Raw genomic sequence first — 14,442 nt, forward strand, 5'->3', positions numbered from 1 at the left:
GCCAAACAAAATGTGATTTTAATAAGCCTAAATTAAATCCTAGACTATATTACCAAGGAACACAACATGCTGAAATATCTAAGCAGCAAGTGTTGATGCAAGGATGAAGTTAGTTTAAGCCAGACTCCTTAACTCAAAATTTATCTACAGTTATTTTAAGAAGCAATACAAACTGTGTACTGGTTTATTCATCCTGTGTGTGCGCTAGATCAGACAAACATCTGAAAGCCTGACAAAATATTGACATGTGTATAAATATTCATAACTAGTACGTTAGTGAAACAGCAGCTCACAAAACATGCCTAAGCTTAAAAGTAGTACTAATACAAAATGAATATTGAGGGTTACATTTGAAGTTTGATTTATACATTTGGTTCAAATGCTTTAAAGAGTCATTTTCTTATGGGATACAATGAGAAAAAGACAGTTATCTTTTCCGTAACTGGTGTTTTTCGAGATGTGTTGCTCAGGTCTATTCCACAATAGGTATGTGTGCTCGCCACATGCACCGGTGCTGGAATTTTTTCCCCTAGCAGTACCCGTAGGGGGGAGTGCCCCCGCCCACCCCGTGACCCCTGGAGCGGCGCCTGCCTGGCATGGTATAAGGAGGGCTGCACTCCCCCCACCTTCAGTTCCTTCTTGCCAGACAACTCCAACAGAGGGGAATGACGGTGGGATGTGGAATAGACATGAACACCACATCTCGAAGAACACCAGTTACGGAAAAGACAATTACCTTTTTTTCTTCGAGTGATTGCTCATGTGTATTCCACAATAGGTGATTCCAAGCTATATCTGTTGGAGGTGGGTAGGAGTTCACAAGTTCCCAGGACAGAGGACAGCCCTGCTGAAGTCGGTGTCATCCCTGGCCTGGGAGACTATTGCATAGTGCAAGGTGAACCGAAGACCACGTGGCGGCCCTACAAGTGTCCTGGATGGGGATGTGGGCCATGAAGGCAGCTGACGAGGCCTGTGCCCGAGTCGAGTGTGCCCTCAAAATGGGTGGCAGGTGAACCCCCGCCAGCTCATAACAGGAACAGATGCATGAAGTGATCCACTTAGAAAGCCACTGAGTGGAAACAGACTGACCCTTTGCACACTCAGCCGAGGCAACGAACAGTTGTCAAGACTTTCTGAATGGCTTGGTCCGCTCGAGGTGGAAAGCCAGAGCTCACCTCACGTCAAGCATGTGGAGATGGCGTTCCTCACTAGTCGTGTGAGGCTTGGGGCAGAGGACTGGCAGAAAAGTGTCCTGACCCATGTAGTAGGTGGAGACCACCATCTGGAGGAATGTGGGGTGTGGGTGGAGCGGGAGCTTGTCCTTATGAAAAACCGCTGATGGCAGTTCGGAGATTAGGGCCCTGAGCTCTGAGAGCTGCCTGGCTGACATGATAGCTACCAGGAAGGCCACCTTCCACAAGAGGTGAGACCAGGCATGTGGCCAGTGGTTCAAAGAGGGCCCCTGTGAGATGAGCCTGCACCAGGTTTAGGTCCCACTGTGGAACCAGGGGGTTGGAATATGGGTAGATGCGGTCCAAACCCTTAAGGAACTGGCCAGTCATAGCATGGGAAGACACCGTGTGCCCTTGCACCGGGGGATGAAAGGCTGATATGGCCACCAAGTGTACCCTGACTGACGAGGGCGCCAGTCCCTGGGCCCTCAGGTGGAGGAGGTAATCAAGGATAAGCTGGATTGGGGCGGCCATTGGGGAAACGCCCTGGCCCGCCACCCACCTTGAAAACTGAGACCACTTCACCACATAGGAGCGGCGAGTGGAGGGCAGTCTACTTTCGAGGAGGACACGCTGAACCTGTTCTGAGCACGTCTTTTCCTCGCCACCTAGCAGCCACACGGTGAGGTGAAGTGTTGCTGGGTTGCGATGGAGGCGGCGGCCCTGGTCCTGAGAGCGTCGGTCCAGGCAGAGCGGCAACTGCCATAGTGGAGCTACCACCAGCCCTGAGAGGGTCCCGTACCAGTGCTGCCTGGGCCACAGTGGGGCAATGAGGAGGACCCTGACCTTGTCAGTCTTTATTTTCTCCAGGGCCCTGCTGATCAGAGACAATGGGGGAAAGGCACAGAGGAACTGCCCTGACCAGGACAGGGTAAAGGCATTGGAGATAGCGCCCCTCCGTAGGCCCCCCAGGAGCAGAACAGGGGGCATCGTTGGTTCTGCCAACTTGCAAATAGGTCCACCTGGGGAGTACCCCACCTTCGGAAGAGTTGGTGAGCCACTTCTGGGTGAAGAGACCACTCGTGCGGAGAGGAAAAATCCCTGCGCAAGTGATCCGCCCTCACATTCTGGGCGCCCGGGAGATAGAAGGCTTTTAGATAGATATTGTGGGCTACACAGAAGTCCCACAGATTGAGGGCTTCGTGGCAGAGCATCGGGCCCCACCTTGCCTGTTGATATAGAACATGGTGACCCTGTTGTCTGAGAGGACACGGATTACCTTGATCTCCAGGTGCGAGCGGAAGGCCATACACGCCAGTCGCACCACCCCGAGTTCCTTGATGTTTATATGAAGGGGGTAGGTCTTGTAGAGACCACAGGCCTTGGGTCTGAAAGTTCCCCACATGGGCCCCCCAACCCAGGTCCGACACGTTGGACACCAGCTCTGATGACGGGGCCCTGTCCCTGAACAGGATCCCTTGGAGCATGTTGTTTGGGGCAGACCACCACTGCAGGGAGGTGATCACTGCATTTGGCACTGTGAGGACTTTGCCCATTCTGTCCATGGCCTGGGAGAACTGCAAGGCCAGCCAGAGCTGGAGGGGCCTCATTCTGCATCTGGCGTGACGGACCACATATGTGCACGCAGACATGTGACCCAGCAGTTGCAGGTAAGCCCTGGCTGTCATCACTGGGACCTTGCGACTGAGTCGATGAGCCCTTTCAGGGTCTCGAACCTGTCTGGTGGGAGAGAGGCCCTGGCCAACATTGTGTCCAGTAGCATCCCGATAAACTCTATGTGTTGGACTGGGACGAACGTGGACTTAGCGTTGTTTATCAGCGGGCCCAGAGCAGTACATGTGGAAAGGAGGAGCACCACATGATCCCTCACCTGCGACCGGGAGGTGTCTTTGGCTAGCCAGTCGTCCAGATATGGGAATATTTGGACCCCCTGGCATCTGAGGTAGGCCGCTACCACCGCATTACACTTTGTAAAGACCCTGGAGGCAGTGGACAGACCAAACGGTAGGACCGTGAATTGGTAGTGACTCTGTCCCACCACGAAACGAAGGAAGCGTCTGTGCCCCTCTAATATGTGGATGTGGAAGTACACGTACTGTAGATTGAGGGCAGTGTACCAGTCCCCGGGATCCAGGGAGGGGAGGATGGAGGCCAGGGAAACCATGCAGAACTTGAGTTTCACCATGTAGTGGTTCAGGCCTCACAGGCCCATGATGGACCTGAGCCCCTCTTTGGCCTTCGGGATAAGGAAATGCCAGGAGTAATAGCCCTTGCCCAGGAACTCCTTGGGCACCACCTCAATAGCTCCTAGGTCCAGGAGCTGGCCCACCTCCTGCTTGAGCAGAGCCTTGTGAGAGGGGTTCCCCAGGAGGGACAGGGGCGGGAGGGCAGGGAGGAGGTAAACTGAAGGGTAACCTCGGGAGATGGTATTGAGGACCCTTCAGTCCGCGACCATTCCGGAAGGAAAGCACACGCGCGCGCACACACACCCACACACCCACCCCCCTAACTGATTGGAGGAGTTTTATTGGGGGTAGGTCCCTGCTGAGAACTGGCAGGGTACCCCGAGTGTCCTGTCAAAAATGCCTTTTGCCTGCCTGCTTCACCTTAGAAGACCCAGGCTCGGGGGCAGGCTGGGATTGCCGTTGCGGGCGCTTTCTATAGTCCTGCTGCTTTTTGTGGGTGCCCTCCCGAAGTATGAGGTCGGCCTGGGTGGGAGCCTGCTGCAGCTTGAACTTGGGTTTTGCCAGAAGAGGGACATAGAGGCCCAAGGTCTGGAGGGTCATGCGGGAGTCTTTCATGCCATGCAGCCTTGTGTCTGTTTCCTCAGCAAACAGCCTTCCCGTTGAAAGAGATCCTGTATTGACTACTGCGCTTCGCTGGAGAGCCCATAGAGCAGAAGCCATGACGCCCGTCTCATGGACCCCGCTGAGGCCATGGACCGTGCGGCTGTGTCCGTTGCATCGGAAGCAGCCTGCAGGGATGCCCTTGCGGCCACCGCCCCTTCCCCCATGAGCACGTTAAACTCCTTATGTTCCCAGAGTCAGTCCTCAAACTTGGGGAGGGATTCCCAGAGGTTAAACTTGTAGTGACCCAGGAGAGCCTGATGGTTTGCTACTCGTAGCTGAAAGCTTGACAACAAATAAACTTCTCCCCAAAGCATCCAGCCTCTGAGAGTCTTTGTCCTTGGGGGTCCTTGCCCTGCTGCTCCCTGTGGTTGACTGACTTGACTACCAAAGAGATGGGTGCATGAATATACAGATATTCGTGTCCCTTCGTGGGTACAAAGTACTTGCGTGCTGCCTTTTTAGAGATGGGAGCCAACGAGGCTGGAGTTTGCCACAGGGCATCAAAATTCTTGCCACCCCTTCATGGAGTGGCAAGGCCACCCAGCCCAGTGCTGAAGGGGACAGCACATTGAACAGGAAGTTTGAGGGCTCTTCCGTCTTCTCAGCCTGGAGGCGGAGGCTCGCTGCCACCCTTTTTAGGACGTCTTGGTGGGCCCAGTAGTCCTCCTGAGGGATGGAGGGGAGTGGGGCCGCAATCAGCTCCTCCAGACGGGGCGAGGCCAGTGCGGTGCTTTGGGTGTCGTCCAGCACCACAGGATTCACCACTTGGTCGGACTCCAGGCACAGTACAGAGGACACAGGTCCCACCGACCTTTTTTCTGGTGGTCTAAAGATGGAAGCACCAGCGGCATCTAAGGCCCCAGCCACCGAGAGAGCCCCGATGGGGGATGCGCTGGAGGGCATGGTGCCCACTGGTACCACTGGGCCAGCCATGACGCGTGGTGCCATTGTGCTTGCTGAGGCACTGGCAGAGCCAGCTGTTCGGGCTGGCTAGCTTGGCCCTTAGACTGGAGGCTGTGAGGGGAGGCCGGGCTGGCATATGATCTGCTGCTGCCTCTGGACCGGGAATATCGGCAGTGCCGGAATAGATGTTGGCCACAGGACTGCGATCTCAACACGGAGGAGTGGCACCGACGCGACTAGCTGCTCCGTGAATGTCCTCGATGGGCAGACCCGCGTCAGCGATCAACACCCGGGGCTACGATGCCATGGAGGAGACTTGGAACAGGAATCCTAGCGGGAATGGTGTCGATGATTGTGCCGCGACTGACTGAGGTATCTCCAGCAAGATGAGGACCATTGGCGACATCCACCATGGTCCTGTCAATATTCGTTATGCGAAGATGAGCGGTGCCGGGAGTCCCAGTTGGATGGCACCTATCCAGACAGTCCGGCCCGCGTCAAGGGCGATCCACATTGACTGAGCCCTGAACGGTTGCTGGGTGGTGAGTGGTGTCGGGAACATTCCCTCAACTGAGGCCGGTACTGGACTAGTGGCGACTGTGGTGATCCCAGCGGTGGCTTGCCTCTGGAGTGGACAGACATCAGTGGAGCTCCGGGAACTGGCACGGACATGACGTCCCTGGCTGCTTGGAGAGCTTCAGGCGTAGATGGCATCCAGACATCTGGAGAGGCCTGCTCCGAAGGGGCCGGGCTACTCCGCTCAATGCGAGTCAGAGGCCTAGGGCCCGATGGGGATCGAGGACTACCTGACATGGGCCTAGCCTCTGTCCCAGTCTTCCCTCGGTGCCGTTGTGAAGAGGGAATCTTTCCGGTCCTCTTCGTGTGCCCCATGGACGGGGAGCAGTGCTGACTAGACGATGGTACCAGAGGGTCTCTGCGTATCGATGCCGGTATGCAGGAGTCGGGGCCAGCACCAACTCCTTCAGGATGGCCCAGAGCCTAACGTCCCTTTCTTTTTTAGTCCGGGGCTTGAAAGACTTGCAGATCTTGCACTTTCTGCTAATATGGGTTTCTCCCAAGCAGCGCAGACAATCCGTATGTGGGTTTCTCCTTGGCACAGAACGCCTACAAGAGCCGCACGACTTAAAGCCTGGGGCGCAGGGCATGCCCCAGCCTGGGCTCAATGACTAAACTAAAACTAAAAACTGAATAAGCTAACTGACTACAGGTTACTACTGAACAAACGAAGAGTTCTGGGGACGAGCTGCAGCAAAGCTGGAGCAGAGCAGTTCCGATGCACCTTCACTGGTGGCAAGGAGGAACTGAAGGTGAGGAGAGCGCAGCCTCCCTTATATCGTGCCAGGCAGGTGCTGCTCCAGGGGTCGCGCTTCCCCCTGCAGCTACTGCTAGGGGAAAAACTTCCAGCACCAGTGCACAGGGCGAACACACACACACACACCCCTATTGTGGAATATGAGCAATCACTCGAAGAAGAACTCAAAGCCCCATGCCAAGTTTTAAGCTTGTTACATAAAATGCATCTCAGCTCTGATTTAGCAAAATGAAGAGGCACCTAAACCTTCCTTTTAAGTTAATGTGTCCGGGGGGAGGGGGAGAGAAGAGGAGGGATGAAATGTTACAATAATATTTGCAACGTGATCACTAGTCTGATTCCAGTGGCACATTTTCAGAAGGCCAAGACAGGGAGAATATTTAATGGGGAGAATCTATATTTGCATACCCTCAGTCAGTTACTTGTCTCCCCAAAACATATTTATTCCCGTGCAGTCCGGGGCAGCCATCTAGGCAGCAGAAAATATGATGAAGTCATCAAATCCAGACCTCTTCCTACAGGATACATAATTTAGTGTGTTTTGAGGAACTAAAGAAAAATTGCAAAATTTAGCTAAAGTGAGTTTAAGAAAGATGCCTTCTTTTTATGTTTCTTTTATTAGTGATTAAGAACTGGAAAAATAAAGATTCAGGGCATTATACACTCAGTCTACCAGGCATTATGTAAACTAAACTAAATATTATAGCAAGGTGTTTATCCAATCACAAAAATATTTAAAAAAAAAAATCATTCAACTGCTAATGTTTAAAATGTTTCAATAAGGGATCCTCACTTTAAGAGTCCTCAATTAGTGAATCATTATATTGCATTTTATATGTTTAGTTTTGAATATATACATTCCAATATTCAGTATTGTTAAAGTGACTGATTACTTTCTATATTATGATGGTAGAAAAAATTCTTAAATGTTTTGGGAAAAACTGATTGTGCAAAGTTTTCTTTAAAAAAAATCAAACTTTCTAAACACACAAATAAGCTTTTGAGAAGTTTGAAAGTGAATTTAAACTACACAAAAATTTAAGTATATAAACTACTGATCTAAAAAAAAGAACTTAATGGTTTTAAATCAAGTTAAACAGAACAGATGTAGAGAAAGTTTTAAGAAAAAAAATCCTGAACCAACAGCATAATTTGTTAACAAATGCCACCTGCTGGCAAGTTTGAGAGAGACAGCTTTGGGGCTCAAGTCACATTAAATATCCCCTTGAGAACATGGTGTCCTAAAACAGACAGACAAGGTTTATTGAAAATGAATGTTAACTCAAGAGTTGAATAATAACTACTAAGCTGAAATATACTGTACTAGAAATCCTCTTTATAGGTAGTTAACCACAATAGTTATTTCTGAAGTCTTTTTGGAGGGGTGGGGGGGGAGTGGGGGGTCCTAATACACCTAAGTATTAAGTAATTACTTTAAATGTAAAATATCACTTAAATTGGTAACTCTTGCAAGTGACCCTGTGAAATTAATCAAGATGTTGGTTGATTGGCTGTTATAGACTATTTATAAGGTTTTACTGGGTACTAAACTCTCAAAGCAAAACAATTTCTGATATTCTACCTAAAGAAAGATATCTTGGACATAAGAACCAAGGTGCTCATACATTTACTGATAATTTCGTCTCCAGAGTGAAACACTTCTGCATGTATTTTGGACATATTAGCTTTTAAGCACACTACTATACCTACATCTATTTCACAGATGTTTGAAAGTTTACAAGTTTGGAGTACCTTACTGCCATCTGGAGGATGAATTTTCTAACTGCAATATGACAGGTTTCAGAGTAGCAGCTGTGTTAGTCTATATCCGCCAAAAGAAAAGGAGTACCATCTGATGAAGTGAGCTGTAGCTCACGAAAGGTTATGCTCAAATAAATTTGTTAGTCTCTAAGGTGCCACAAGTACTCCTTTTCTTGTAACTGCAATAGAAGATTAAAAGTGAATGAAGGTTTAAGCAGAGGCCATCATATGTAAGTTACTCTGAACAAAGTCGGCACTTTCACTGTATTTAGTTCCAAATACCACAGGCATGACTTTCAAAGATATATATATTGTACCATAGTTTTAAAGCTTCCTCCTGAATATTTTGGAGATTGGAAGGGGGATAGAGAACATGAGGGGGCCGGGGAGGGAAAACTTAGTCCCTATAAAACAAGGGCTGTATGTAAAAATTCCAGACACCCCCCATCTAGGGTCAAAATGGTTTGTTGCTCACAGTTAAGAGCACTCAAAAAAACAAACCACACAATTTAAAAAAAAAAATCCATCTAGTCCATTATCGCAGTTCTGAAACTTATCACGACTGTACAATTCAGGGGATGTTAAAAAACCCTACCAGGCTACTGGTCAATAGTGTTACACTAAGTTAGAGAGTTAAATTTGTTCTAGCTCTATCCTTAGCTAGCAGGATTTTTGTAAGTTACAGTACACATGAACCCTGGATGGGTCAAGAGATTGGTATAGGTTAGAAGTTCTTCTTGTAGGTGTTCAGTCCAGTTTTCATAAATACAGCCAGAAGGTACCACTGTGATCATTTAGCCTGATATCACAAGATTGAAATCTTTTTAGAAGCCTTTGGGAAGCAAGTTAAATTTCAGTCTAGTTTCCAGTGGGCAGATATTGACACCACAAACAATACTCTATTGAAAGGCAAGTGTGGAGTGGACATGTTTAGGCCCAACAAACAAAAACCTCTCCCCCAAGAACCATGTTTTGACACAGTAAAGCAGAAAGGTGTTAATGCAGTGTGAAAAACTTCATTAAAAAAATGAACCCAAGGAAAAAAACCCAAGAACTAAATGAATTACAACTCTTTAGTAAGCAGTCGGGGAAAGTTTTTACTACTACTGTCTTCATTATGTACGCTTTATGAAAAGAACACTTCAGTAGCCAGAGCTGCCAATCCAGCAACATTATATGAGAGCAGGGTGGGCATGGAAAAGCATCCAACCCCCAAATACATATGCAGGAAAAAACAAAGAATGGGTACATCTAATGGTAGGCCTACTATCTTGGCAGCATCCCTTTCGATACAATATGCCTATGTATAAGCCAAGAGCTCATATTTTTTATGTAAGATGAGAAAGTCAGCGTACCAGGAAAGCCCACAAGAGTCCATGCAATACAAAAAGGCCAAATGCTTCCTTGAGTTGTAATGGCAATGCCTGGGGTATAAGTTGTGTAAAATTTTCCTTTTAGCACTAATGAGGTTGACTATACACCATATATTTAAATCAAGAAATCTGCAGATACAAGTTAAGCAGGGATTTAACCCACAGTTAGTGAGGCAACTGCCCCCAGACTTTTTAAATCTTAACAGGTTTGTCAAGCTGCAGTGGTTTATAGTGGGTTTGGCACATACAGAAAAAGCGTGAAGAAATAAAATAAACTTATTTTCATTAGGGGAGTGGGAAGGTAACTACCCACACACTGACATCTTAAAAAAAAAAAAAAAAAAGACTGAACTGGTTTTAAAACAAGAACTAGTTTAAATTTGTTAAACTACTCAAGATAAAGACAAACAAAACAATTCCCAATGGAACTTTAAGATGGTCTATTTCCTGGGAGCAGATGGACCTTAGCTTCTTTTTTTAGGGAAAAAAATTTGTACCTTACTCACGACCTTTTAAATTATTTCTTAATTCAGTATACTAGAAGCTTTAAATAAAAGAAAGCTATGTCCCAGTGTAACCAGCAGGATAGTTAGAAATATTAATTTTATTATATCTAAGGATTTACATTTATGTAATTAAGCTTTTCAACAATTAAGACGACTTGAAAGCAAATTGCATTAATAATTTTATTAATTCCCCCAAATCCAGGACTTTCTGCACATTAATATCTTTAATTTACCATTAGTATTTAGTACTTTTATTATGTAGTATACAAAACAGTTATACCCACACACGATAAGCGACGATGAAATAAGGCAACAGTTGCATAGACTTCATAACAGCCAACCAAAGTAAGGGATGGCACAATCTCTCAGTCAGTATGCCAATGCAGTAGACCTGTAAGTTTAAGGTCTGTGACTGAGGTAAGATAATATTTCTAAATATCCCTGGTAAGAGGGATGTGGGCCCCTTAAATGGAATTGGGCCCAGCTCTCCTGTTCCAGTCCAGCTTCACCCTAGTTTGGTGTAATGTGGAGGATGGGGCTGCCTCTGGGAGTTACACAGGAGAGATCAGAACACATAGTCTGGAGAGAGAATGACAGAGTTTGAAGAGCAGAGCTTCAAGGAAGTGATGCCCATGACAGAGGGGGTGGAAAGAGTTCCCTGGTAAGCAGTGGAGCAAGATCAGGCTGGTGAAAGTAGAAGGCAGGCTGGTGGAGGGGAGGTTGGGGGTCACCTACAGACCTCTCTAGGCCAGAGAGCCAAAGGCTGAGAGCAGCAGAGGCAGACGCCTACTGCCTCTTGAGCTGGAGAGCAGAAGCTGAGGAACGATGGAGGGGTGAGCCCACTGATGCTTCCAGGTAGGAGCTGGAACCATTTCTGGGAAGAAAGTGGGGAAGAAAAGCATGCCAGCTAAAGGGTCTGGGACAAGAGATACTGGAGTTGTACTGGAGTGCCAGACTGCAGAGAGACACGTCCGAGCTGTACTGGTGTGTACTGGACTGTCAGAATTTGAATGAATGTACTGCGGAATTCTAGATGATGGTTGTGGGACTTTTGTAACAAATTAACCCTGAAAAAAAGAGTTATTTATACTTGGAAAGCTAGCATGGAGTTATTAGGGACTCCAGAACAAAAGGGGAAACTAAGGCACATGCACTGGTAGCGCCATGGCCTGCTGCAGCACGGCAACCCAGGAAGGGGCCACCATATCGCACACCTCTTAAGGCTATCAACAAAGATAAGTAACAATGATTTAACGTTACTTGAGTCTAGTTTCTGACCTGGACTCGTTCTGGGCCACCATAAAAAAGTTGACAGTCGGCAGAAGAAAAAAAAAGTCAGTAATAGAAGAACTGCAGCTACCAAGAAGATTTTATCTTCTCAGGTGAGACTTTGTAAAGATGCATTGACCCTCACAGCCAGGAACGTTTGTAAGGTAAGGCCTGATGCCCCCAGCAGGCTGTACATACAAAAAGAGTTTGCAGGACAGAAACTGGCTGCTTTTCAGCTTTGTTACAGAATGCCCCCAAATCTCATCCTACTTCCTGTTCTGTTGTAGATTTGCATCACCAGTACCAGTACATGACACCCTTAGCTCATCAGGACTCTGAACTCTTGTTTTGCCTTGCTGTGGGATCATGTTTTTTTGACAGTGAACCATATGGTTCTGCTCAATCTCACTTGGCTTTGCTGGTCTGAAATGTTGCAAATGGAGTTACCTAAAGACACGCCGACTTTACACCTCTGTAAAAGTATTCAGGAGCAGGCCATGGTGGTTTTTCCAAAGGATCACAACTTTGGGCAGTAGGTCTTGGCAACTGGGACATAGACTCCTCCACCACAACCCCATCCCACCTCTTCTTTAGGGCTTGGAAGGCTTAGCTATTTTTATCATGAAATGTCAGTAAACTCCATTTCACCATACATGCACAAACTCACAAAAACATATTTCCATCAATAATGAAAGTTTACAGCTAGGCTGAAAAGTTATACTTAAGAACAGAGTTAGATTTAAAGATATTTACTTTATATATTTTGACACGTGATGTTGACAATTGGTGTTTTAAGAATTATAAAGTTAACTTTTTGAATCTTGTCATCTACAAGCACTAAATAATTGTCTGACCACCTCAATTTCCGGAAACTTGAAATAAAAAAAAAAAGTGAAAAAAGCCTAAAAATAGACAATGATATCCATCAAAATTATAAATAAATAAATAAATATCAAAATCCAGTTTTGCCAAGCCTAGTTATGTGATGCTTATGGTAGGGGTCCAAGGGTAATGCTCAGCACTTGCCTATGAATTAGAATCAGCTCTCCCTCATCAAAGGCGGACAGGGCTGATCTGCAGAGATTCCCAGGCACTTCTGAGACTTGGTGGTGTTCTCTGAGTAGTAGTGTAACCAGTTTTTTTGACAGGTTTCAGAGGAACAGCCGTGTTAGTCTGTATTCGCAAAAAGAAAAGGAGTACTTGTGGCACCTTAGAGACTAACCAATTTATTTGAGCATGAGCTTTCGTGAGCTACAGCTCACTTCATCAGATGTTTACCGTGGAAACTGCAGCAGACTTTATATACACACAGAGAATATGAAACAATACCTCCTCCCACCCCACTGTCCTGCTGGTAATAGCTTATCTAAAGTGATCAACAGGTGGGCCATTTCCAGCACAAATCCAGGCCCACCTGTTGATCACTTTAGATAAGCTATTACCAGCAGGACAGTGGGGTGGGAGGAGGTATTGTTTCATATTCTGCTCCCCTGCAGAATTTTCCTGTTTAGGCTACTCCATTTACATTTGCTCAATCCATAAAATTAGCAATGATTGTCTGCTCTCATTGGTCCCCTTACTATTCACAGACAGTATTGTGGCTCCATGTATATCACCTCAACAAATTTCCAAACCCAAAGGGCTCAGTTTACAAGTAACAGATGCTTTTTTCTGACTTGAGAGTAAGGCTAAACATGAAGGGCTGAAAAGTCACACCAGGATTTCTTCTTCTTTCAGGCACCAATCAGGAGTTATGTAGGTCAAATTAGGATCTCATTTACACCTATGAAATTATGCCTTTTGTGAATAAGATTTCCACAAATGCACTGGCATTTGTGTTTGTGATGCACATGATGGAATAGCATTCTCAGATCACTACCACAAAGCCAAACACTGTTAAAAAGAAACAGGAATAAAAAGCAGAAGAGGTACACTTTTGCCACTAATGTGAACAGATAAGACTTTGAATTCACACAAGAAAAACATCCGTTACATATAGAGGTGCCATTTTCACACAGACACTTTTCAGAGCAGAACCACACTTTAAGAACAGTATGTAAATAATCTGTCACAGAAAAGCTGGGCTTTTCTCTAACTCTAATTTTAAACACAGTTGTATAAAACTATAGATAAGATGGGGACAAAAGACAAGTAAACTGTTTTTTGTACAGGCTTGGACTTCAAAACATCAGTGAACTAAAGTACTTTTCACATGCATATTTGTATGCCCCTTAGCTAAGAGCAATTCTACCTATATCACATGGACATCCCCAGTTATATCATTGACCTTATTTATAGGATGGCAAAAGATGTTTCATAAGAAGCAGTCATTGCACCATTTAAAAACAACTAAAAAAGACATCAGAAGTTTTCCATCTTCCAAGAACCAATCCATTTTTGTAACTACACTTGCCAGGACTGAAGTCATGTAGCAAATATAGTCCTGATTCATCTCATTTTAATAACACTTAGCAAAAAAGCTTACTCCCAGCACACATGGAATATAATAAAAATATCTGACAGATCTGACTTCACAGGACAGAAAAATTTAACATGCTAAAATTTACCTTCATGTGCATGTAATCTGTACTGATGGTTGTATTGCCTCAAAATCAACAGTAAGTGACTGGGGTAGGAGAACTCCTCCTTATGGGAAAAATTCAGTAATGCTTGTGAGACATCAGGGATTGACAGTCTCGTTTTTTCTTTTTACCCAGGTGAGGATTATGCCTGATTATTTTAATCAATTTACAGTATCCAAAATGCAATGCTCCCCCTTTCCTTTCCTTTTTACATTTCCTTTCGTAATGTATGCAACAAGGTCAAATACTGTATCAGTCACCTTGTGAGTACTGAACAAACTTAGTTGCAAAGACAAGTCAATAAGAACCATATGATTCATAATCTGCTATGGGTCAGAAGCATGACACAGTCTTTTTAAATGGAAAAAAAATACTGTTACACTCACAAGAATCAAGAAGTTAAAGTTACAGCTTCCACACCAACTCCAACTGAGCTGCAGCACAGATATTTTCTATTATTTTGTAGTGCTACACAGGGCTTTGCCCTGCACCTACAAGCTTTGGGCAGTATGTTATTGCCCTGCCCCTAAATCAAACCAGAAGGCTGAATGAAGACTTAAGCCTGATCTACACTGAAAAATTACATTGGCATAGTTGCATCTCTCAGTGGTGTGAAAAATCCACACAGAGATGTAGCTAACCTAACCCTCAGTGTAGCCAGCATTAGGTTGAT

At 45.9% G+C, this 14,442-nt stretch overlaps 1 protein-coding gene across 1 annotated transcript in view; it reads right to left on the minus strand.

Moving 5' to 3' along the window:
• Window positions 1-14,442, minus strand: part of STX7 (syntaxin 7) — a 44,743-nt gene that overhangs the window by 15,516 nt on the left and 14,785 nt on the right. The gene's annotated exons all lie outside the window — the stretch shown is intronic.

The sequence above is a fragment of the Caretta caretta genome, chromosome 3, assembly GCF_965140235.1.
Source record: "Caretta caretta isolate rCarCar2 chromosome 3, rCarCar1.hap1, whole genome shotgun sequence".
In the NCBI taxonomy this organism is placed as follows: domain Eukaryota; kingdom Metazoa; phylum Chordata; order Testudines; family Cheloniidae; genus Caretta; species Caretta caretta.